Source organism: Tamandua tetradactyla, chromosome 5 (genome assembly GCF_023851605.1).
Source record: "Tamandua tetradactyla isolate mTamTet1 chromosome 5, mTamTet1.pri, whole genome shotgun sequence".
In the NCBI taxonomy this organism is placed as follows: Eukaryota; Metazoa; Chordata; class Mammalia; order Pilosa; family Myrmecophagidae; genus Tamandua; species Tamandua tetradactyla.
Window position 1 is genome coordinate 40,010,851 of NC_135331.1, and position 22,515 is coordinate 40,033,365.

Genomic DNA, 22,515 nt, shown 5'->3' on the forward strand with positions numbered 1-22,515 from the left:
TCTGGGGAAACTGGATAATCCGTATGCAAAAGAATGGCATCCCACCCCTACTTCACAGTCTATAAAAAATTAAGCCAAATTGGATCAATGACCTATATTTGAGCTAAAACCATAAAAACCTCAGAATAAAACTTGGAGGGAAATCTTCAGGAATTTGTGCTAGGAAATGGATTCCTAAGTATAACAACAAATGCATGAGCAACGAAAGAAAAAAAAAAAAAAGAACAGATAAGTCGAAATCCATCAAAATCAAAAACATTTGAGCATCAAAGGATATTATCAAGAAAGTGAAAATATTACCTAGAGAATGGGAGAAAATCATATGTCAGAGAAGGGTTTAATATCCAAAGTGTATTGTTTTAAAAAGTCATGCAACTTAGCAACAAGAGGGAAAAAAACTCTCTTTTAAAAAGGCAAAGATATTTGCACACCAATGTTCATAGCAGCACTATTCTCAATTGCCCAAAAGATGGAAACAATCCAAGTGCCAATCAATGGATGAGTGGATAAACAAAATGTGATATATACATATGATGGAATATTATGCAGCAGTAAGACAAAGTGAGGTCCCGAAGCATATGACAAGGTGGATGAACCTTGAGGACATAATACTGAGTGAAATAAGTCAGTCACAAAAGGACAGATACTATATGGTTTCACTATTACGACTCTGGTAGAGGTAATCTCAGAGGTTGCACTATGGAATATAGCAGACCTAGAGGTACTACAAAGCTAGAGACAGGGGAAAGGCTATCCAAAGAGGTTGAACCTAAATGTAAGGGAATGCATAGAAGTGATGGTAATTAATTAGCAGGTTTATAAGTAACATTGCCATATTGAAAGTGAATATGATTGAAAGGGGCTGTATGGTGCCATGTATCCCACTGATTAAATTTATAATTATAAATAAGTTCTCACATAAACTATTGCAGAGGTTCGATGGTAGACAAAGGGTCAATAGGGGTATAGGAGGAAAACTAAAAATTCTATGGCCAATAGTTAATAATAAGACATCAACAGTACCACAGCACTACCAGGGGCAACTAATTGAGGTGGGGTGGGCAGAGAAGACAAGTGATTAAGGGGTAGGTTTGATTAGGTCATTGATGCCATTGTGTTTGTCGATTCTTTGCCAGTGTGGACCAAAGAAAACTGCCTGAAATTGAGAGTGCTGCTGATTGTACAATCAAGTGAAGGTTCTGTAGGACATGGTTTGTTTATTTTGGACATTATCCATGACGCCCAATAGAATGAGGGAGCCGAACGATACAATGACTGAGAAGCAGAACAGCGAGCTCTGAGACACTCATCGGACGGAATTTTGTGCAGCTACAGAAAGGAGGGATTTTGAGGGACACACAAGGAACTGAATAAACCTTGAGGACAATGTGTTGTGCAAAATAAGCCAGAAATGAAAGAACAAATACACTAAGGTCTCTCTCAGAAAATACTTATAAGAAAATGGGAGCCTAGATTGTAAGTCCTTATAGCAGCCACACTTAGTCTAAAGCTGTAAATGTATTTCTAGATTCTGCGACACTGAGCTATGTGAGTATAAGCTGGTATTTTCCTGGAACTTTGAGTAACTCTGTGCCACCTAAGACCCAGAAGTGGAGTGCTGCAGCCCTGAAAGTTAGCATAGCTATATATTATAACAGTTAAAATAACAGAAAAAGAGATCAGACCTCAATTAGAGTTTGAAACGAAGCCAGTTTGGCAGGGTCTGAGGTAAATTGGATACAGTATAAAAGATGATATGTATGTACTCTAGACCTTCACCTACTGTATGAGACCAAAGGCAGAGAGGTTTATTACCTCTAGAACCTGAATTTTCTGTATACATAATCTAAATCAACCTTTCTGGGTAGCTCATTTAAACAACCCAAACTCCTGGAATCCAGAACAAGAGCGAGAACTTGTGTTTCTATATAGCTTAATATAATACCAGGATACATCTCAGGCTGTGTTGGGCTGATGATTACAAAATATGGGTAGAGAAATCTGTTCTATGAGCAATTGTTGTGATGTGCTTTAAAATTTATTTCTTTTTAAATATATATTATTTTTCATAAAAAAAGAAAAACATATACTTCTTCTAGCCTCCAGTGTTTTGGAGTAGCTAGAAGAAAAAATCTGAAATAGTGAAACAGTAACCCATAACAAACTCTAGAATCTATTTTGTAACTATTGAGGTGTACTTTGAAAATCACTGCTTTTTCTGTCTTTTCTTTGTATATATGCTATATTTAACAATAAAAAAAATGTTTTTTAAAGAAAGGTATTGGTAGAGCTCCTTGAGGGTCTGAATATATAAGCAACTATTAAATTTACCCAATCTGGGAAACTCCAGGTTCCTCTCAACCACAGGGGACTCCCAAGAAAATAGGCCAGGTCCTTGATTTTGAGGCTTGCGCATAGAAGATTTATTTCTGTTAGGAAGAAGCTAAGACTACCCATAACGAATCCTAAGAGTTGCTTCCCAGAAAGCTCTTTGTTGCTCAGGTGCGGCTTTTCTTTTTCTAAGCCCAGCTCTGCAAAGAGAATCACTACCCTCCTCGATCCATGGAACATGACATTTGGAGGTGAAAATCTTCCTGAGAACGTGGGGTGTGGCTCCCGGGGAGGAGACTGGCCCAGGATCCATGGAATCGATAACAGCTTCAGGACCAAAGGTGAAAAAGAAGTGTAATAAAGTAAAGCATCAGTGGCCAAGAGAGATCAGATGGAGTCAAGAGGCTATTCCGGAGGCTACTCTTCTGCAAGCTTCAGTCAGATAGTGCTAACCCCAGCCAACTTCACTCCCACTGACTCGTAAGAACACCTAGGGCTCGAACTGAGACTCTATAAAGGTTTCACACAGTAGATTTGCCTTCCTGGAACCTATAATTTCCAGAGGGTTCCTAGGTCAGATAAATCCTGAAATTCGGAAGGACCAAGATTATCAATTAATTATATCCCCCTATCCTTTAGTGTGGACACCCCTTCTCAACATGAAAAAGTCAGGAGGGACATTCCCCAAAGATCCCTATAGATTGTGAGAAGGATCAAAGGAGAAGGAGGTGGTATTTCAGAAAAAAATAGGCTTTAACAAATGAGTATGACTCGTTTGAGTATGGCTGCTGAACCACTATATTAATACTCCTTCTAGCTCCCAATGTTTTGGAGCAGCTAAAAGGAAAAATCTGTATAGTGGAATGGTAGCTCATGACAAGCACTGGAATCTGTTAGGACTACTTGTTGAAGTGTGCTTTGAAAATTATTGCTTTGTTCTTTCTTTGCTTTGTGTATATGTTACATTTTACAATCAAAAAGTTTTTAAAAAGGACAAAGACTTGAGTAGACATTTCTACAAAGAAGATATACAAATGGCCAATGAACACATGAAAAGGTGCTTAATGTCATTACTGATTAGAGAAATGCAAGTCAAAACCACAATGAGATACTTCAAACCCACCAGAATGACTATTATTTTAAAAACAGAAGAGTAAATAACAAATGTTGGTTAGGATGCAGAGAAATAGTAACCCTTGTACATTGTTGATGGAATGTAAATGGTGAAGCCACTGTGGAAAATAAATCAACAATTCCTCAGAATATCAAACATAAAAATACCATATAGCGGCAACTCCATTTCCAAGGATATACCCAAAGAATTGAAACAGGGACTCAATCAGATACTAATACACCAATATTCATAGCATCCTTATTCATAATAGCCAAAAGGTGGAAGCAACTCAAGTTTCAAAAATAGATGAGTGGATAAACAAAATGTAGTCTGTACATACAATGGAATGCTATTCTCCCATAAAAAGTTCTGATACACGGTACTACGTGGATGAAACTTTAAGACATCATGCTGAGTGAAATAAACTGGAAAAAAAAGAATGAATGCTGTGTTATCCCATATATATAGGAAATACCCAGAATATGTAAATTCATAAAGACAGAAAGTATATTCCAGGTTACCAGAATGCAAGAAGGGAAATGGAGAGTTAGCACTTAATGGATACAGAAATTCCTCTTGGGTGATGAAAAAGATTTGGTAATGGATGACGGTGTTGGTAGCACTATATTGCGGGCGCAATTAGTATCACTGAATTGTCCAATCGAAAACGACCAAAATGTTCAATTTTGTGTGGTATATATGTCACCACAATAATTTTTTAAGTGTATGTCTGCTTTAATGAGGGGAACAGATTGAAAGAGGACAAGAGTAAGTATAAAATTACCAGTCAGGACTTTTTTCCAGAGGAGAGAGAATGTTAACTTGAACTAGGAAGCTAGAGGTAAGAAGAAGAGAAGTGGCTATAAGGGAGAAATATACGAGAAATAATGCTGACACTTAATGACAGATTGCCTTATGGGGGCCAGGATCTTAACAGATAATTAGATAGATGGTGTTACCATCCACTGAGAATGAGAAAACTGAAAGAGGACTAGATATGAGTAGGGCAAGGGAGAAAATAATGAGTCCTGTTTTGGACAGGTTGAGCTTGGAGTGCCTTTGAAACATAACGGATAGAAATGTCAGCTCATGAGTGATCAGTTAAAGGTATTTATTCCATCTACCTCTTGAAAATATGAATTCTCTGAGGGCCACGCAAATTAACTTTTCTATTCTATTAATGTCAGGCATATTTAGAGATATTATATGATAAATATATATTCACTGGTTCCTTACAGAATCCTCAGAGTTCATTTATCATGGAATCCAGCTTTTAACTTTTATTTGAAGCATCTCCATTTCCTACATCAGAATTTTAGAAAAGATAATATAAGAAATAAAAGATACTGGCAGTCGATGGGGGGGGGTATGATACCTATGATTTTTTTCCTTTTTTCTTTTTATTTATTTTTCTGAATTGATGCAAATGTTCTGAGAAGTGATCGTGGTGATGAATATACAACTGTGTGATGATATTGTGAGTTATTGACTATATACCAAGAATGGAATGATCATATGGTAAGAATGTTCGTTTTTGTATGTTGCTATGTTTAAAAAATTTTTTTTAATTTAAAAAAAGAAATAAAATAGTTCAACCTAAAAGAAAAAAAAAATCCTGAGGCCTGGAAGAGAGTAGTTAACCAGAAAGCTTAGCAGAGATATCTGCGAGCCGGTTACTTGAATTTATCTCAAGCTCAGAGGAGGGGGTAAGTAGTAGTGAAAAGGATACTCTCTTTCATATCCGTAGACTTAACTATTAGTGCCAAGCAACAGATTTCAAGCACATTTGCTGACTTGTTAACCAAAAAATTTAAATATACAGTGTGCTGCATGTCAAAAAGATGTAACAAACACAGGAGTTCAATGAGATCAAAGTTTATTTCTCTCTCATGCAGCTCATCTGCATTCAGAGGCGTTCTATATGTTAGCAGATGCTTTCTTTAAGAAGACTCCTAAACACATTTCTATTGTTGAAGGAGGAAAACAACCTGTGTTCATAATTCTGCACTGGGTATTATACAAATTAAATATATTCTGTGAACTAAAACTAAAGTTTTCTTCAAAAAATACTTATTTTCTGAATATTCATTTAACATGATCATTGTATTCAAAACCTGTGTAGGAAATGAGAAGCCATTTCAAAATTATTCATGATATCTAGATGTCAATTATAATTTTTCTTTCTACTAGGGAACAAATACTATCGAAAATTGTCTTCAACCATAAGGTGAAGACTTGGCTTATGCTCTGAAGTGTTCCCTATTCAAATAGCACACTAAATTGCACCACTAAAATTTATAAATTATATCCCTGCAATTATCCCTTTAATATTTTGTCAACATTTCCATGACATAGTAGACAGGTATTTTGAAACTTTTCTCTCCTGGTGTCATGATATGTTCTTCCTTTATTGAGTCACCATCTAAATTATTTAATCAATAGACATGGGTTTTGAAAGCATAGTTTAAAGTCAAAACAACTTGTTTTTTCTAATGGGACTGCATTAAATATCCAGTTACTGATTCTATTCCATTCTGTTAATCATTTTTAATGTGTTTACATACAATCCATCATTTGTTTTATTATTCAACAATCCTTACACATAAACTTCAGGAGAAGAAGATCAGGCGAAACATCAAAATAGAGCAAGTAAGGTATTCATACACTTTTCAGAATTGTTAGTGCAAAGAGATGTTTAGTAACCCATTATTTGAGCAAATTCAAATCCCCCTCAAATATAAACACACACTACACTTCCATAACCAATTGTGTGCATTGTGCATTAATTCTTCTGTGCACTGCATATTGAGACATATTCAACTTACTTCAAAGGCTATAACATAGTGGCTTTGATTTGATCAGCTGTAGTTACCTTAAAAAGGCTACCTTCCAGTGGCAGCATTCTCACCTGCCATGCCGGAGGGGGTTCGATTCCCGGTGCCTGTCCATGTTGAACAAACAAACAAATGAAAAAAGGCTATGTTCTTGTATTTTCCAATATACTTGAAAGTGAGAAGAAATTTTTGGTATCAGTTGAGAAAGAGAAATAACAGCTTCAGAAAACATTAAGCGGATGCTACTTTCTAGACATTCCCATTTCTGGGAGCTTCTGGAAATAAAAATATGATAAATCTTCACGCCATGGAAGCCAAACAGGCTCACTACTTTATCTGCCTTAATATCTAATTCAAAAGTAACCAAGCTCGATTCACAGCAGGGCTTAGCAGATAAATTAATTTGAAGCCCTTTGAAACCTTACAATAACCAGAATTAAACTTTCCTTGTCAGAGACTTAGCTATGGTAAAAACTTACATTAAAAATGTCCTTTTGAAAATTTTAAAATTAATAAATCCAATTCATTTTTGGCACAAGAGACTATTTAAGTTTTTCTAATTGAATAAGCAAAGTTAAAACCCCTTGAACTATTTTTTCTGAATGTCTTAAACATGAAAGAATCATGCTTAAAATTAAAAGTCCTGTGTGTCCCACTTTTGATAAATTGCTACTATCTTTATCCTGATAATATATTTCCCATCATAAAATTTCTAATGTAATTTTTAAAATATCCCCTATATTTATTTTGTTACAAATTCTTTAATACACAATTAGTCACACATAATAAGAAGTATGACTTAACATTTGTAAGTAGGATAATTATCTGGAGCCTTACAATATTTATGTCTAGAAACCAGAAGTTTTTTTCTCACTCCTAGAAATTGGTGGGTCATTTCCTCAATGTTAATTGCTTACAGCATAAGTACAAAGAAAAACCATCAAAATAATTTGCTAATATTAATGTCTTCTCAGTTTTATTCTCCCATTTGCTAGGAAAAAGACTTTTGGAGATTCATGCATGCAGAAATTTCATCGCATATTATAACTAATAAAAAAATATTTTTATTGCACACTATCCAATGTTATATTTTTCACATATGTGAGTTTTTCCAACTTATTGTTTAATATTTAGAATGTATTTTTAGAAATATATTTTAAATTATTTTGGATCAAATGAAGGTGTCTCCTTTTCTTACTATTGCCAAGCCCGTGATTTACACACAGTTTAATTATTCAGATGTTTATTATGTTCTACATAATGAAATTTGGACCCTCATATTTTCTTTCTACATGCTCAATGCAGGCTGCAATTATAGCCACAGATATCTGTTTATTTGATGAATTTTGCTTCTTCTGCATAGTTTGATAAATATGGAAATAAGTCAAAACCTACTTTATATACAGTAATTAAAGTGAAAAATCTAGTCATGATGCAAATCCTTAATTGGACTCCAGGAGAGATATGCAGAATTTCTCTTTAATAATATGGGATGACTGGGGACAGAAAAACAAAGCACACTAAAATATGGTTTAGAAGCACAATTAATCACAAAACAGAAAACAACCAATTTAGCATAGCTCATTCAGTGACTCTCATGGCTCAGGTAATGTTCTTTTAATCATCTGGCTCTAATATTAAGGTTGTGTCATGTACATCTGAAATAAAATACAATATATATGGGGATCTTCTGTGTGAAATATGTTTTTTGGTCTAATTTGTAATCAAAGCCTTTTCACAATAAAATGCTTAGACCACTTAATGACATGTAAGTGAATGATCAAAGCAATACAAAATTATTTTAACTGTATTCTTTAAATATATTAATTCATTAGCAAAGAAAAACCTTCAGAGCTCATGATCATTTGTTAGTTCCTGTGAAAATTTTGTTTGGCCTTAATAAAGTAGAATAAACAACCGAGATATGTTTTAGGCTTATGACAATTTAAAGGATACACTTGTTAAGCAAAATTAAATTAACGGACCCTGGGCTGGTGCAGATTAGGGATGGAAAATAAATTGTAAAAAAAAAAAATCTAAGTAATCTAAGACCGTAAGTATTTGTTTTCATGTGCAATTCATGGATTCCTTTAATCAGCTAAAAATTAGCCATCGTTGTCTCCTAAATTGATTGTAAAGATATTACTCTCCATATAGGCTTTTGTAATATCTCATTAAGAAAATAATTATATAAGCTGACTTTATCCAGAAGAAGGGGGATTTATTGTGCTACATTGCTTAAATAGAAATTTCATTATTCTGTTCTGTAGAAAATTCTTTAACCCCATGCTAAGAAGATTAGAGTCCTGCTTTAAAATTTGGAAATGGTCCTTCTCCAAAGTTAACCTGAATTCCCCAAGTATACTAAAAATGGCCATGTGTTACGCCCCAAGACTAGCAAAAAAAAAAGCTTATAGCTACATGCTTCATATATACTCAATGACATTATCACAGGGATCATTTTTCTCTTCCCCAGATGTGTCCACCGGGAGAGACCACGACGGCAGCCTCCATGCTGAGAGCAGCTGAAATCAGAGAGGCTTGATGTCCAGTATTCAAATCACTGCAAAAACTTTTTCTAACACAAGATGCCCATGTTCCCAAATAGATGAAAGGAACCAAAGACAACTGAGTTTCGATGGTGTCTTCTCCTGGCTTCCCACCATGACCTGACATCTCTATGAGGCACCTGCCGTGAAACTTAAAGGCTTCAGGGATCCTGCCCTTTGATGTCTTTTAATGACAGACAGACAGCCTTTGATGCGGTCCTTTGACACACATTTTAGTTTGCACACTGAAGCATTGTTTAATAGCAATCAATTTCTACACCCAATCTAAGCAATATTGGTGTTGCTCACCTCTACAACCCACGTTTACAACCAAGGAGTGGAAAATGTACTTTGCTTTGCTATGTAAACAAAACATATGTAACTGCATTTGTGACTGCCCTGATACTTTAAATTTCCACATTTATACTGGAAATGGATATATTGTATAAATTTTAGATCGTCCAGTCTACTTTTCTAACATAATAATAAAAATAAATAATAATATGATCCTAGTCCTTTCAGATAATGACAGATTTAGACGTAAATGTCCTATTTTCACCTACTAGTTATTACTCAATGCACTTTCAGAAATATTTAAAAGATTGAACATATGCCTTGTTATCTACTGCAATGTTTAGTTCTCTACTTCGCATTAGCAATAGAGCTTTATTTTTGACTAAAAGATTATTTAAATTGTTTTCTCTCAATTTCCCATCTTCCAATATCAAATGGTCATAATATCAAATTGAACAAAAGTAATCAATCCTTATGTGGATCTTTAAACTAATTAATGATTTACTCTTTTCTGTAGTTCAAATTAAACATGATCACACACTTGGACTTTTCCTCGTGTGGTCACAAGGAAAAAAAAAAACAAAGGTATGACGTATCTCAGCAACCCTGGCAGGCGAATTTCTAGCTGCATTAGATAGCTGTTTTCTGGTGACCACCATTCATTTTCATTTTATCAGGTAAAATTAAAATTACAATCTATTGGAAAAGTGTATCTACATTATTTAGGCAATAATCAAAAAATACTATTACTGAAATAGTAATCAAATAATATGAATACTTAGTAATAAGTTCTTAAGTCCATTTGCTGTTTCAATCGAAAATTACTTCAGTTGTCTTTTCATAATAAATAAATTGCTTTATTACTAAGAAAGTGTGGTATGGGCTTAATTTTAAGCTGCGTCACGTAAAATTGTCTTTAAATTTCAAAATATTTGCAATATGATAGAGTTATGAATTGCTATGCCTCCTTATTGCCAAAGTGAAATCATGTCCCCTAAAACTGAAAAATTGTTTCTCTGAAAATATTAGCCTAAAATGGTGTATTCTTTCAGAGAGACATTTATTTGGGAAACTATTACAAACATGTTCACAAATCTGAGTTTTACTAATGGCTCTTTATTTTCATAACAAAAAATATTAAAGTTTTTACTCTGTCTACCTGAGGGATTGTATTATTAGTTACGTAAAAAAAATCTTTCTTCAGTGTCTATATGGAGGACAGACTTATGCTACTTGAATTATTTAACATTTTTAAAGATTATGCTACCCTTTTAAAAGTCAAATAGATTATTGCCATTGTGCAAAAAAGAAAGAAGAAGGGAGAGAAGAGGAGAAGGGAGGGAAGGAGAGGGGAAGGATGGAGGGGAAAGAGAGGAAGAGACGGAGGAAAAGAGAGAGAGGGAATCACCAGAAAAATGTTCTCGGGTGTTTGAGAATAATATTGACACTCCAATATAGAAACAACTTCTACCTTCTCATTGGAAATACATAGACTTCATTGGATGTTATAAAGCCATTTTTGATCCTGTGAAGACGTAAAAAATGTCTACAATTTATTATTGCTCTTCAAAAATAAAAATAGAAAGATGAACAAAGAATTTTAAATTACAAATCTGTTGTTTTTAAGAAAAAATATGGATCATTTATTTAATATTCCTTTATCATTTAAAGCATCTTGCTTTCAAATATCTCAGAGAGAATATAGAAAACCATATGATATATAATTAACATATAAAACTACAACTATCATTGATAGTTCAACATGGTATATGTCAACTAACCATAATTAACAAAATAGCTTATACTCTTCTAACATAAAGTAAGAAACCTAGAAACTTTCATAATTTGAAAATTAAAAACCATTGTTGTTCTCTGAAGTTAAATGTTCACTAAAGGCAGAACAAATATGATTTTTACCTTCTCCTCTACCACCCACAAAAAGGTTATTTAGGAACAAATCTGTTCATTGTTCCATAATTTTCAAAAGTGACGCTTTGAAAAAAAAAACTCAGGATGGCTTTGGCACTTCTCTCCAAAATATTTAAAAACTTGAAAGGGAAAGTCAAATTCATACAATAAATGACACTTTGATTAACAGCTTTCAACATTCCTATTCTCTTTCTTATGTTATCATATGAGCACACAAATTTAAAAAGAAAAACGATTCACTGGCTCATCATACGATTCCAGTTCTATTGTACGCAGTAGTTCCCTTTTGAAGAGAGACACCATTAAAACTGAACTCTCCGCTAAGAATCCTAGATCTTGAGTAAGCCATTTTGTGAAATGTTCAACACCCAAGCATAATAATCAAGGTGGTACACCTTTCTTCATAAAAGGTTATATTCTATAGTTTTGGGGTGAAGTGTAAGTCATTTCTAGTCACATAATTTCATTGTTTCAAAAGCACACATTTCACAACCTAATGATGCCACTGCAAAGTAATTTTTCTGCACAGCTAAATTGTTTATTCCTTCAAGATGGAATATGTATTACGAGCACAAAGCGATTAAAATTTCCTCCTCCAGTCCGGCAACCCAACAATCAGGCACTCCCCTTATACAAACACATCTGCTATTGAGAGAATAGTAAGACCAGCAAAGCTTCCATGGCACTTGCAATATGTCAAAAACTGTCCTCGAGACATAAGGCACCAACTCATTTCATCCTCACACCAGTCATTGCAACTTTGTGCCGTAGGTGAGATTATTAGGCATACATTGCAGAGGAGGAAACTGAGGTCCACACGAGTTAAGTACCTTGGATCACATAGGCAATAAACGAAGTGTCATTGAGACAGTACTCATCTGGCTTCCTGGGTCAGAGAAACAACATAGCTGTCCCTGTGGTCCTTCAAGCAACCAGACTTTCGTGGCTAAACCTCCCACGGAAAGCAGAGAGACCTTGACACCACAGAAGAAAGGAAGGAGAACTAAGAAGAAGCGGCCAATAATATCAGTGAAGGGTACTTAGCTCCCAAGTCAATCTGATAGCTTGAGGACCATCCATTTTAAACAGAAACAATCAAACAGCTTGAATCCCCATGATGTAAGTGCTCCCCACCCCAAACCACAAGGAAATATTGTGCGTGAAGAGAGGGCACATGCAGTGGGTCACTCAACAGAGGTAAGCCCTAAACTGTTGGCCCAACTCAATGTAAAACCCCAAGATGAGGGCGGGCAAGAAAAGCTGGAGTGCAGGAGGCTTGAAACAGCAGAGTAATAAATGCCCAGAGTGGACAGTGGCATGACAGAGACATTCTGTAAGGAGGGGAAAAAAAAATTCTACCAAGGGAAGAGAAGGAAACAAACTCGTAAAGATTCACACTGAAGGCAACCACACTTCAGTCATTGAACTTTAATCTAAAGGACTGGGGAGCTGTGAAACCCAAACTAAAAACCCAGAGGAGGGCAAACGAGGACCAAAGGAAGTGAGGGAGTATGAAAACAGCTGATGGAGACAGCAGAATACGACAATAATTTAGCCATTCCAAGAAAACAATTACCAGTTCCCAGAGCAAGGAGTGATAATGTGGTCAGAGAACAGGCCACCTTGGCACAGTCTATAATTAATCGCAGTATTTGATTTCATATTTAGTAAATGGAGTTAAGAGATTTTCCACGGAACCGTTTGAGTGTTCTCTAGACAATCCCTTTTTAATTACAAGTTTAAGAACCTTCCTGAGGAGTTTGTCATGTTCAAACAGCTAACTAATACCACTGAATCCTAATAAAACACCAGTCCCTGGCTAAATGAGATAACCTCACCTAGCACATCTCTTCCTCCCGGACTGATGGGGAATGGTGAAACAGGCTAAGCAGTGCAAAGACTCTTGGTGTCCTATGGCCGTGTAGGGTAAGTTACCAAGAAGTTTTCCGTTCAGTTCATTTACCATAGTGTATTCGATTACCTGATATGAGCATAATAGAATCACTACGCTGATTCCAATTAAGTAAACCATTTGTTCAATATTGAGGTGAGGTTACTGCTTGGGCTTGCATTCCTTTGACCATTTCCCTTTCCCCATATTTACCCTGTCTTTTTTATATCCCATTTTGGTTTTCTCTTCCTCAAGCCCTTTATGTTTTTCTTCCCCTAAGGACCTCTTTTTTATGTGCTTCACATCAGACTGAAAATACCCCTCCACCCTGCTCACCTGGGACAGCCAAAATCTAATCTTCCACCTTAAATTCTAAAATTGAGTGGTGGTTGGTTGTGTACAGTAACTGACAGTAAAATATCCAGGTGTTTCTCATTCCTTTTATGAAACTCTTTTTGCCGACTTATCGTTTTATAATTATTATTTTAAAACCTCCAAAAAATAGAAAAAAGAGTTTCAGCTCTTCTACCTAGGTCAAAAGTACACAGAAAGGTATTTAGGATATCCCCTGAATAGAAATTAGTTCATTCGAAAATCTATTCGCATCCTATCCAATTACAGCATAAGATATTACGATATGAAGTATCTCTCATGTTATACAAATCCTTCTATTTTAGAAAAAGCAAACTGATAGAAATTAACACAAATAAAAACCACCATCTCTTCAAATTCATTATATTTGCATTCCACCCCCATGTAGCCCTCATTATCTCTCTCTTTTTTTTTTTAAGTTGATGCCTGTAGCCCTGTATTCATTTTTCCAATTTTCATGAAGGAGTTTTTATATCTTGCAATTATGTATGTTGCCAGTATTTTAGTTGCCCCTAACTTTTTCCAATAAAGGGCAAAATGTCACGGTCGTTATGTCGTTTTGTTTCAGTAGGCAATAGAGCTAATGTCCTTTGTTTAAACTGTTCTTCATTATCTCCTAAGTCTTTTTTTTTTTGCATTATTGTTTTCCAACACTGCATCTCCTTCTCTTGAATATCAAATACGTTAATATTATTTTCTGAGACTCTCATTATTTCTAGCACTCTACCCAGAGTAAACAACATATATTCCATTATTTTCTAAATTGCTTTTAAACTATTTTTAGGAAACTTAGAATAATAAGATGACTGTAATGGATGGCTATGAATTTCCTTTTTAAATGGCCAGGGCAAATCATTGTAAATATAGAAATTATACATACACCAGTGGAAATTAATTTATTGCAAGGATTATAGGTTTTTACATTCTAAGAAAAATGTATACATATACATATATATGTATATATTTAAATGCAAAACCAAAAGGTCATGATTTGTTCTGCTTAGAAGAATAGTTTGGAAACACGAAACTTTGAGAATTTAGAATTTTTAAATAAGTAAATCTGAAATTCATAATCTCTTCCTTTTTCTGTTTTGTCCTGCTGCTTTGGCAGTAAAAATAACCAACAATCAGGAATGAATTTTTGTAAAGTTATTCTCTATGATTACTTAATGAGGTTCTTACCTAGATCAGAAAAAAAGAAAACTATTTTAAGAATTAAATCCTCAGTCTATATTTACCATTTGAATAACAAAATTATCGCTATAGATACATATATAGGATAGATATGATGTTCTTTTTGTGTATCTATTAATTACAAAAAATAGCTGAAGTGTCTACTATTTTTATATGCCCTCCAAGTTCAAACTATAAAACTATAGGCTGAGTTTTGTCACTTTTTAAAAGGAAACAATGGGACAGGGGAGAAATGATCATCATAAATAAAGAGATAAATTTTGCACAGGGTGATTAGTAATTATCTAACCTGGAACTGGAAGAAATCCAAAAGCTTAACATCCTATTCTTGTTGAAAAGTTCATGGGCACTTATATCATGAATGAAAAACTATAATTCATATCTAACATTAACATCATAGCAAAAAACTAACTGCGGATTGAGATTGCATCCAACAGAAAAATCTATGCAAAGAAATGTTTTCAGTTGCAGTCAGAGGATTACAATGGAAGGCTGTGCTTAATCTGATTATACTAAACACGGGGGTTTTCCTGTGCCCACTCACAAATGATGACAGCCAGGAACCCACAGCATCCTCAGGTGTGCTTCAGAAGCAAGGTAACACTTCCAGCACGCCCAGACTTCCAAAACTAAAACCTGTGGGTAATTCTGTCGACTGGAGTAAATTCAAAGGGGAAGAGGGGAGAGGGCAAGAAACCCATTTTACAAATAAAAGCAACTTCTCTCAAACAGAGCTAACATCTCTGCAATAGCAATCCCTTTGGCTTTGATCTCAGAGCTGCAGGTATTATTAAGGTGAAGATATTGATTCCCAGAGGAAGCATGTGTACCACTAGGAGAGTAATATTTCACAGAGGAACAATAGTTGGCTATTAAAGCTGGTTTTCTGACAAATGCTATGATGTAATGGATTGTCTTAGCATAGAGATGCTTATTTAATTTGAATGGAGGAGGTTCCGAAACACAACTAGTTAGATATTTTATTACATGATGTTTTAAATACTCAGCTATTGTTAGAAGTGATTAAGATAGTTCCATTTCTCTAGAGGAGGGTACAGAGAAACAGTCTTTCTAGGCAAGCTTAAAGAGGCAGGAATCTGTTTGGAAACGGGATTGTTTGGTGTTCTGAATACAGAGAGGTCACTCTCCTACTGTTTGAAACTGCATCCACTGGAAAACCTGGGAAAGAGGTTGCCAATCGCTGCCCAAAGCAGACAGCCTACTGGTGACAGGCTGGCCCCACGCCAAAAACTTTTAAAGTCACATACACTCAATTCCCAATGAAATTGTTTTTGTTTCTTTGCCAGTCTAAATTATTATGGCAAATCTAACATAGAAACAATTACGAGAACGATTTCTATGAACTCCACACACGGCATTCTCATCCCTGGCATTGGAAATAGCTCGGACTACAACCTCTTCCCTCTATCTTTAAAATGCAGATGCTTTGAGTGATTGCCAAAGCCCATGGTTAGGTTTATAGAGTGAGAAATAAAATATGCAAACCATAAGCAATTCAGTGAGAGGAAGGCATACTTCCCAACTTTGTTTTAACATGTCTATTGATGAATGCTTGTATTTCATATTATTTTAAATGAAGACCTCACAAGAACACTTTCTCATACTATGTCTTTCTACTTCGTGGGAAATGAGAGTAAAACAAAATACATAAAATGACATCTCCATGATGTTGTTTAAAATATTAATGAGGTATTTGACAGATTAAAGCTGAAACTAAGAATTTTTGAGATCATTAAATACCAGACTACATGTTTGTCGTGAGACATTAAGTTGATGAAGATACAGAGTCATGCCTTATTTTTCTACCTCAGGGATACTTGAAAAGAGGAATGGACTTGAAGAGGTTGAAATGGATGGGAGTGGGAAAGAGTTAAAATTCATGATGGCATGGAAAAAAAAGATCAATTAATAGTTCACCCCTACTATGTGAAGATGAAATAGATGAGGAGAATTCTTTACACATGCAAGAAGAAAAAACTCAGAGGGTGGTAAAGGCTTTATTTACTCTAATACTACCACCCGTAAGTATTATCTATTGCCCCTGACACCAGCACTAAAATACAATTGGTAAAAATCCACAGAACATTTCATTATTTATAGGTGTTATTCTGACGTACACATCCCAATACATTCTCTCAAACGTATTATTTTTTTAAAGAGAGGGCAGGGTTCTACTCTAGGTCATTAGCCTTTGCATATTTTACCATAATTCACCTTCTTTCCCCAAATTTTACATTTTTTGCCAGACAAATCTCATTCCCATACTCATTAAATCTCTTTCATTGCTAATGTTCTAATTTCCTACAATTTGCACTGCATTACTCCAAATTTGTCCTCACTCTGCACAAGTGCTGCGTGAAGACTCTCATTATCTGCCAAGAAATGAACTTTCAAGAACAGGCAGAGGTTCCTATACATGCGCTCATGAGTGCTTGGCTCCCACGCAGCAATCTCGCCACTGCAGCTCCCACACAACAGTGTTAATAAGTATTTAACACCTTTAGGGAAGCCTCCTGGGCTCGGGAACAAAGCACCCAAAGGATTCCAATCCTCAGTCTAAAACTCTGGCATGTTTTGGAATCACCCAGCGCACATCCTAAAACGCCGATTCCGAGACCCCACTATCAAAGATTGTAACATTGCAGAGCTAGGGTGAGGCAGGGAATCCGAGTTTTCATGAGCCCCATTCCCATCACCACCGCAACCAATGATTCTAGTGCAGAGAGCTTACAAATAAAGTTTACCCAAGACAGTCTCGGTTCTGAGAGGAGCCCTACTTGAGACTGCCTCTAAGGACAGAAATGATCCTTATGATCTCCAAATCACTTTAGACCCTGTCCCAACAGTGCCCACTTTCTTGGCAAGTAGTTTTGAATGCCTACCATCTGCCAGAGCTTGAACTTGGCCCTAGAATACAGTAACAAACAAGACACGTAGTTTATTTTCTGGCAGAGCTGGGAAGCAGATAAACATGGAAACAATACAGGCACAAAAGTGCTGAAAAGAAATGAAACAGGAATTGAGATAGAGAACATCCGTGGGTGTGGAGTAAAATAGAGGGGTTTTTCAGGGAAAGCCTGGCTGAAGAGGTGGGCACAAAGGGCAATGAACTTCAAGCATGAGAATTCAATGCAGTGAGAAACAGAATGAAAAAAAAAAAAAACAGTATGGCTGAGGGGATAGAAGGGGTCAAAATAATAAGAATAATAATACCATAGTGACCCAGACACAGTTGCATACCATTTTTATATACTAACTCACTTAATTCTTCTAACAATGCTATGACGTGGTGAGTTTGTGAGTTTGTAAATAGAAACCAAGAGACCTAGAGACTTGAAGAAACTTGCCGATTTCAAACCCAGACAATCCACGTCCAAAGTTTGTGGACTCCATAGGTCATCTACACTAAAAGGCTCTGTCAAATGGGGTAGAATGATCTTCTGTAGGAGACCTTTTGAGTCAATGTCTTTCTTGGAAGTGGTTGTAGAAGCGTCTCAGCCAGTTACGAAAAGACTTGTTCACGGGATACAGACTGTACAACGGGACTGGATATAAAAACTCAGAAATGGACAGCACAATACTACCCAATTGTAATGCAATTATGTTAAAACACTGAATGAAGCTGCATAGGGTTTTTTTTTTCTTTCTATTAATGTTTTAATTCTTATTCTGTTGTCTTTTTATTTCTTTTTCTAAATCGATGCAAATGTACTAAGAAATGATGAATATGCAACTATGTGATGTTATTAAGAATTACTGATTGTACATGTAGAATGGAATGATTTCTAATTGTTTTGTTAATTCTTTTTTAATTAATAAAAAAAAAGAGAATTGAAAAAAAAAAAAAAAAAAAAAGACTCGTTCACTAGCCAACATGAAGAATATCAAAAGCCTCGTGTGCACAGCCTCGTGAGTGGGATTAACAGCCCTGGAACATATATCCGAATGTGGCTGAAAGGGAAAATACTAGGTTGCATATATGGTAGCAGAATAATTGCTTTAATCCATGGAACTACACGGTGAACCCTAAGTTAACCTGCAGACTGTAGTTAATAGCATAATTTAAAAAGTGTGCTTTCATCAGTTGTAATGAATGTTCCACACCAATGCAAGGCGTAAATAATAGGGTGGTATATGGGAATCCTGTATTTTATGCATGATTGTTCTGTAAGCTCACAAGTTCTCCAATAAGTGTTTTTTTTTTTTTTTGAAGTTTCATGGTGGTTTACGGCAGAACAACTTCACTCAACTACAAGAAAAGTATAGTTGAAGTCAAAAGAAGAGATTCTTAGGAAGAGGTCAGGGAAGGTCTCAGACACAAGCTTCCATGCGGTTCAGGTCCATGCAGAATCAGAAACCATCATCCTCCCGATACATCCAAGTATATGATCAATCAAGGAAACTCCGAGTCTGTGCTTTTTAGACAATGTGCCACACTGCCTGTCTCGATGATGATGATGATGATGATACCAATTATAAGAATAATGATAATAATGGCTAATTTTCAATGTGTGCTTACCATTAGACTTTTTTTAAGTATATTTCAGGTATGAGTTTGTCTCATCCTCATAAAGATCTTCTGAGACTGGCACTATTATTTTCCCCATTTTGCTTATGAGAAAAACTGAGACACAAAGAGGGTTGCACATGGTCACACAGTCAGCAAGTGTTGCAGCAGGAACAGAGCACGGAGAGCCTTGCAAACTGAAAAGTCATATGGATTTAGATAACTTCCACCTCTTTCTATGTATATCTTTCCTCTCAAAATCAAAGGTCCAAATGATTTTCCAGCTATTTTCCTGCCTTTAACACATTTTGAAATAGAAGATCAGTATTTCCTTTGGAGTCATCTGCAAACCGCTCAAGATTCTTTTTTGCAGCATGTAAACGCTTTGTTCCCAAACTATCATACCTTATGGGCTTCCCGGACAACCTGTATTTCTACACAATGCCAACCAACCATTTGCTTTTCCTTTCATTTGCTACTTTGCGCGGTTTGTGTTTCTTCCTTTTCGTTTATGAAGACCAGATCGTTTTGAGCCCATGGTTTAAACACTTGATAAAAACTTACCCTAGACAAAAGGTACAGGAGACCTTGTTCTCAGGTCTCCAAGTACACACTGTGGAGGGACAATAGCTGTGTATCTCTAGTACAAGGCATGATGTGAGAAGTGCCCCTGAACGGGCACATCCTTCATCAGACCACAAACTTCATCCTCATTCCCACAACATCATCACAAAGCACAGGGTTCCCTCCACACAGGAACCACCTTAGGCTTCTCTTTTGTTCTTGCTTTTCCCCTTTAAATATGTTAATAAATTAGATCTAAAATGATGGGGCTGGGAAAGTTGCTCTACTGAGCCCTCCAGGAAGAAATCTATGAACGGCTGCAAAGCAAAATAGAGTTAGTCAGTATGGGCTAATTCCAGAATTTTTGCAGACCTGATGATTTTTTTTCCTAAAGCTATTTGCCTAAAAAATATATAACCCATTATCTATTTAGCTTTCTCATTATTTCACAAATAATGATAAATCTCAAGCACAGAGAGGTTAGGTGACTTACTCAAAAGCATAAAAATCAAATAGTAACACTAGAAATAATTTTTTAACTGGAATAAATGAGCAGGGCAGCATTTCCATAAGAAGAAGAGGTGACAATTGAATCACACACATCTATGAGAAGTGGATAAAATACACCCAAAGAACTATTCCCCGAAACAAAGCAGAAGACAGACCATGCTTGATCTAATCAAAATCCAGTAAATGCGCTGGGGAAATGATCCAGCTTTAATTTTTCAAAAACCATTAGTTGTCAAATTAGATGGAGAATGAAAGAAAAAATTGCCTTTAGCTGAAACCTACTGCTAAATTTGGTCAATTTTGTTGTTTATCAGTGCATAAAGTCTTTGCACTTACCATTTGACAAATCTGGAGGGGGAAAAAAAACACTTACTGCAATCAGGTGAAGTAGGTTATTAATGGTTCTGAAAAGATGCACAGGATTGCCTCATCCTGTGGCAATTAAGCTTGGGAAGAAAGTGTGTTTAAAATCTCCAGGAACTGACTATCATGGAACAGGTGGTCTTCCTACAATTGGCATTGTTTGTGTAATTCTGAATTGCTCGGGACATTTCTTCTTTATTAATAAATCACTCATGAATTCAGAGGCCTTCTGTCTTTTTTTCCATTCCAGCTCAACAAGAAATCTCTCAAAGAAAGCCAAAGATTTTACAAAGGAAAGACAGAAGAAACAAATAATGTGTACTATAACCCTTCACACAGCAAGCTTAGAAGAAAATTGAGGCAAACTAATGAAAGCAAAAAATTAGGTCAGGCATAAGCAAAATGTTCGGTGATTTTTCCAAGTTGCATCTTCAAGCTTGCATCACTTTGACCCAGGCAACTCAGTCTAATCTTTGCCTGACAAGACCGCAAAAGTGGGGCTCGCGTCGCGCGCCGCAGGGCGTGGGTGTGCCCGGGGTGGGAGGAGCTGGGGGTTGCTGTTTTCCCACGGATCTTCCTCGAGCCCCACGCAGGGTCCGGAGCCCAGCTGCAGGTCAGGGGGCCTCCGCTGGGGGCCCTGGCCAAGCTGGTTGGCGAGAAGGAGCCGGAACTGTGGGAGACAGCGAGCTTGCTACCCCACGAAACCATGGCTTAAGGACACTTGCAGATGATGAAGTAACTTTGTGTCAAACAGGACCAGCTCAGTTGACGCATCATATTATCTTACTTTTGGTTCCCTCAGAAGAAACAGATGAAAGTGAGTTTGATCCCGGAGGTGGCCTTAGACGTGCCTCTGCCAGTGCTGCAGGTTCAGAGGCCTAGAATAAGCAGATGGAATTTGAAGGAGGTGTGCACCGAGTACAAAAAGTGGCAGACACGAAGAAGCAAACCTACATCCGTACTAGCGTCATGACTGTAGCAATACTACCTCAACGGGCTGAAATTAATCTGGTGATTAATCCTAAAGATTTGAGAATCAAACCAAGCCAGCCGGTGTAGCTGGCGGGCAACACGGAAGTACCAGATAGAGCGCAGCCGCGATCGTTCATCCGCCAAAAGGAAGAAGAAAAAAAAAAGATGAGAAAGAAAAGGAGTGTTCCTTAATAATAGACACAGAAGAGTTTTCTATTAAAACTCTTTAATTAGCGTAGCACAATTCATGTGTTGTCTCTGAATGCCAACAAAAGAGATCTCAACTGAAAAACAGGGAGATGGCTATTAAAAAGTTGCATGCAAAACTTTACAGCATGTGCCTAGAAGATGAAACGAGTAAAACATACAATGCAAGAGAGATTCAGGTTGGAACTAAAGGGGGATCAGAGAAAAGGAGGACATATAATTTTTCACAGACCCAGGTCACAGATCACAAAATAAACAAGTCCCTGCATGATCTTGAAACTTTTATGCGAGGCAAGTACTAGATGGTCTTATACACTCATTGAAGGACTATGCTGATTATGAATGTGTAGTAGAAATTATTTATAAAAAAAATTAAAGCCTTTTCTAGCTTATGAAAAGGGAGCAAGTCACATTGTTTTGTGTAAATACTCACAAATATTCTCTTGAAAAACTTGGACTAACAGTTGAAAATAACATGCAGAGTCTAAAGAAATAATTTCTGCAAAATTCTCAATGTATTAGTAAAAAACAAACAAGATTTTTAAAAAATCACAATAAATTACTGAGGCCAAAATTCCTGGGAGGGGAAAATCATTAGTTTCCCAAACACACAGATGGAGGTACCCGAAGTTCAATTCAGTCTTTCAAGTTTCTATTTAAATGTTATTTCCTCCAGGAATCTTTCAGCGGCCATCACCATGCACGCACATGCACACACACATACACACACACATATACACACTCATACAAGATTAGATCACATGGATCTAAGTGATCTCTCAAAGTACCCTGGCACTCCTTTATCCTAATAGACAGCACACACTATTGCCATCGCTTATGTAATTCACTGTCTTGTCTCAAGC

General features: G+C 36.2%; 1 pseudogene; it reads left to right on the forward strand.

Moving 5' to 3' along the window:
• Positions 1–22,028, forward strand: part of LOC143683063 (peptide chain release factor 1-like, mitochondrial) — a 74,042-nt pseudogene extending 52,014 nt beyond the window's left edge.
• The last annotated feature ends 487 nt before the right edge of the window (positions 22,029–22,515 follow it).